The sequence below is a fragment of the Triticum dicoccoides genome, chromosome 7A (genome assembly GCF_002162155.2).
Source record: "Triticum dicoccoides isolate Atlit2015 ecotype Zavitan chromosome 7A, WEW_v2.0, whole genome shotgun sequence".
Lineage (NCBI taxonomy): Eukaryota > Viridiplantae > Streptophyta > Magnoliopsida > Poales > Poaceae > Triticum > Triticum dicoccoides.
This window is the reverse complement of record NC_041392.1, coordinates 64701538-64706491: the sequence shown is the minus strand read 5'-3', so window position 1 is coordinate 64706491 and position 4954 is coordinate 64701538. Positions and strand designations below refer to the sequence as shown.

General features: G+C 44.5%; 1 pseudogene; it reads left to right on the top strand.

Annotated features, from left to right (window-relative positions):
- Positions 1-1739: 1739 nt before the first annotated feature.
- LOC119328147 lies at positions 1740-4453 on the top strand (annotated as a pseudogene).
- The last annotated feature ends 501 nt before the right edge of the window (positions 4454-4954 follow it).

Sequence of the window (4954 nt, the reverse complement as noted above, 5' to 3'; positions counted from 1 at the left end):
GGGGGCTTCCCTCCTTTTGTTTTATTTTTCCTTTGGTTTTCTGTTTTTCTTTCCTTTTGTATTTTCTTTTATTATTTCTTTTCTGTTTAAATAATTTAATCCATTTAGCCATTTTATAAAAATATGCCTGTTGCACTATAATTACCTTTGTAATATTCGCCAACCACCGAACAATTTTATTTTAAATTTTGAAAATTTTTATTGTTTTCATCAATTTGAATTTTGAATTTGAACGATTTCGAATTATTGCGAGGATAGCAGCAGTAATCGGGATGACGTGCCATGATTAGCGTGGGATTACTGTAACAAGATTATCCGGGCGTTACAAATTCTTCAATTGCCAATGCATGCAATCAATTGAGCCGAGCATTCTTGGAAATCCCCTTGCTTGTCCAATAGCCAACAAGTTCTACGTGTCCTGCACATTTGGTTCTCTGAGATACTCAGGTCCAAACACCTCCACCACGGAACGGGCAAACTTGACAGTAGTATTCAAGAACGTGCTCTACCCCATCCTAACCATCTGACCAACGATATCTGCAGCAGTTCCAAGTGCAAGCATCCTTAGAAAAGTCGTGCACTTCTGCTTGGGAGAGAAAGAGAGTTGTCCGCAGCAATCCCCTTTGAGCTTGAAGTAGTCGTCGTGTGCCTCCACTCACTCCACAATGCGCAAGAACAATGGTTTCTGCATGCAAAAATGGCGATGAAACCATGAATCATCCGGGAAAGCAGGCGCGGGAGCAAAGTAGCCTCTGTACATTAGCTTTGCTCCGAATACCCTATCCCGGTTGATCACTCTTCTTTCTTTGATTGAGCCCTTGAAATTGAGGGTGTGCTCCACTTGACGGTCCATCTCCTCTTGCATGCTCATGAGCATAATCATGCCCACTTTTTCGTCTGAATCTGAGGAATCAAAGAACTCATCTTAAATAATTTGGTCAAGCTCCATCGGTCCATACTCCTCATCCGATGAAGTATCGGAATCCATCGTTTTCCCTAACAAAATTTAAAAAAAAATCCTGTCAGACAATGTGTCGAACACATAAAGCGCAAGGCAGTGCCAGAGAGTTGCTGGACGTACCACGGCAGTGGCCGGGTCGAAGATGAAGTCCCCCGCGGCGAGGACGGGAGAGAGCACTGCTCTGCCGGCGCAGAGGCCACGAACGACTGCGGAGGGCGCGCGGCGGCGGAGCTGCGAGCCGGACGGCGCGGAGGAGGAAGAAGAGAGGAGAGAGCAAATGGATCCGGCAGCTCGGGGCATAGATTTGATGCAATTTGGGGTGAGGTCGGGCGTGCCTGGGCGCCCCATATCCGCCGCATATTTAGGCTGGGTGTGAGGGGTGCTGGTTAGCCCGGATGTTTGAGGGTCGTTTGAGGGGTCCATCTGAATCAGAAAATCATGACCGAACAGTGACCGGGCGGCCCACCCAAGCGTATGAGATGGGTTTGAGAGGTCCGGATGTAGATGCTCTTATCCCAGCCTCCGCATCAATCAATGCACACAGCGATTTATTGCAGAATTCAAGCGTTTAAGGGTTACAGCTGACTTCTCTTGTGCTAGTATTTTGTTAACCCAAGAGGATATCATGCAGGTGTCGCCGGAGCAGCTCATGGCAGTCCCGCTCTTTCTCAGATCACATGTTTCTGGTACGCATCATGTCCTTGTGCCAGCGTTGGGTCCCTCCCATGCATGAAGCATCTACCGTTCATGCCATATTTGCCCTGCCCTTCCATGAAGCATGAATACTACCTCCTTCTGCTGTGTGTGTATCCACTGCTTTGCCGCCGGCTCCCCCTGCTCTGCCGCCGGCTACCCTGCCCTGCCGCTGTCATGGTTGGACACAAGTAGCCAGGTAGGGAGCTGATCATATTTGGACGCTGATTACTTGCATTTCTTAATCTCAGGCCATGTTGGAGAGGAGGCCACAGCTATGGAAACAGAAGCATCGTGGGAAGGCGTTCATGGCACTGGTTTTCTTCCCAGTGGTCGTGCTCCTCAGCGGCAGTAGCCGAACGATGTCGGGCCTATCAACATCAGCGCTGATCCCTCCGGTGGAGCGTAACTTGCCGGTTCGGCACCGGCCGATCATCGTCCAATGGAGCGATGTAAGTCTTTTCATTCTGCTCGACCGTGCCATAGTTTGGTGTTAGGTAAGATAATCATAATTAGACTTCGAGCTATGATCTTACAGTATAAAAAGAGTTGTTGGGTTTGCGAAACAGAATATTCTTTCATTAGGAATTCGCTTTCTATGGTACGTCCAAACTACCAGTTTCTTTTGTAGAATGATAATCAAATTGTCAAAGTTTTCGTTTTCTTAGGTTGTATCTACTGTTGAGACCAATTGAAATCCTCTTGAATGTGATTGAATTTATAAAATTATCACACATAGCTAATACGCCTAATCATAATTTTGTACCTCTTTTTTATGTCTCCAGAAGCTGTTTCAACGTATCAACCCGATGGACACGGAAGAGCTGGCCATGGGAAGGAATGACACGGCCCAATGGAGCAAAAGCAGAGTCCAGACCGTTGCCGATGTGGTCCGCTCAGATGTTGACAGGGGTAATGCTTCTCTCTGTCTGAGCCCTCCTCCTTGATTCATGGATATTTTCCCTAATTTCTTCTTCAAAACCAGGTGACAAAAAAGTTCAAATGAAAAATATCCTGGAGTCGAAGCCCATGGCCTCACAATTCCGTAGGTAATCGTTGCATCCAATCAAAATGTGTTGTTTTGCCCTTCTATGAATGAAAAATAGATGTGTGTGACCTGTTTTTCGTTCCTTGTATGCAGTTCTGCTACAAAGCAGGGGATATCGGAGTTCTTTAAGGATGAATCTGTTAAGAGACCTAAGTTTGTTTCTCTCACAACGCCAGGATCCATGGACAGGAACAACTCAGGGCCTATTGCTGGTATCTTGCGACATATGATGGGCCAAAATGTGACATATGCTCTTCTTAATCACACGGAATATTTTGAATTCATTCCATTGGAGGAATTCAATTCGGGGAGCAGTGATTATGTTAATTACTCAGAGACAGAGCCCAATGTGCTTATTGAAGTTCTAATAACTACCTTTGCAGGTACATTCTTTCTCTTAGAATTCTGATCCTTTAGATTAATGGTAGAGTTTCACCCTGTGTCCTCCTTTAGCTGTTGTCAACTGAATCAGAAGTACCTAGTGGCTAAACTAGCTTGCTAAGATGCCTTATATTGTTGAACAGAGGAAGTAGCATTTGGTGTACAGAATTAGCCACTATCTCTGATTGTTTTTGGCTATGTTGCTGTAGGCCGCCTATACTTGTTCGTTTTATTGCACTATATGCATCCTGATTGTTTTTTAAGAACAAGAAAGATCATTGAATCCTTTCTATATGTATGTATGCAGCTGGGATAATTGTATGGTTGATATCTACAACGATGAACATCAAGCCGGTGATCTCTAGATGCTTGGGCAAGGATGTACGCATTCTGATTGCTGTTGCTGTTGTGCTCGCGTCTTCCACACATGTGCGGTCTGCTCCTGAAGATATTCCACCTGTCGTGGCCACAGTTTTCGGCGATGGAGTGGATTCATACGACCCATTTCTCAATGTTATGCACACGTTGCTAGAAGCAAACACAGAACCTGATGAGTACGATAAATATTTTCTTCCTCAAGAGAAGCAGCCAGGACCACCAGCTTGGTGGATCAGTGTCGAGGTGAAAGGTGAAGATATTGGACGCAGTGCCCTCATGTATTTCAGATCAGATAATATATACCTCGTTGGATTTATGAATGGATATGGAACGCTATACTGCACGGATGATGCAGAAGAAATGTTTCCACAGGGCTGCACCCCGTTGGGTTTCACAAGCAAATATCATGATCTCACAGGTCGAGAAGACAGAAAGGTTGATCTTAGTCTATTTCTCCGAAAAGTGCTTTTAGGAAGGACAGCGGCGAAATATGCAGCAGATATTCTTGTGGAGTACGGGGTTACTACAAAGGAGCCGGAACTTGCTAAGAGAGCCTTGCTTGTCTACACTCTTATGATCGCAGAGGCGCTACGATTTAAGCCCATCCGCAATCAAATCAAGCTAAGTTGGTTGCACCCAGTGACCCTAACACCGGAGCAATCCAACATGGTCTTTGGGTGGCAGGATATGTCTATATTATTCTGTCGTGGGGACGATACAAGCAAGGAAAATCCAAAATGGACTAGAGGGGACGAAAGGCTCAGGAAAGCTCACATAAAAAGTCGACAGGATCTTATCAATACACTGGATTTTGTGAAATACGAGAAACAGTGCAAGAAATTCAGGAAGGAGAAGAAGAAAATTCCATAGTATTCTCGGTTCGTTGATTTCCTAATGGAGTAAGATAAATTACTCGCTTGATTACCTGTTTGTTCATTGTGCTATGTGTTTGACCTGTTAGATATACTCTCAGATTTTATATTTTTCAGCAAACTTGGCATTGTAATGAGGAACCTCTTTGATATACTTATGGATACTATGAGTGCTTTCTTATTTACAACGTGAAACATGTTAGTTTGATGATGAATTCCTCAGATGTACGATGTGATGGTCTTGATTTTGTCCGGCTTGTACACGTTGACAGTCACCTAATAGTAGTAAGATTTAGATGTCCTAACCATGTAGGTTAGCCTGTCTTATATATACTAGCAGGCAGTAGGCGCGGCGGCACGCCGCGCAAATGTTGGAGCCTGTGCACGCATATAGGATGTTTTCTAGTTTTAAGTAAAAGAACGGATGGCAGTGGTATTTTGGTCGAGTTGGTCGTGTGGAGGTCCTTTGATGTTGTTCCTCAGATTTCACTGAACAAAACCCTTGATATGCATAGCTGTTTCTGAAGCACAAAGTAAAGTACACATAAGCGGCTTTTGAAAAAAAAAATGCAATCTACAATGATTGCCACTGAAGACATGAACGATCCAGATATACTACAT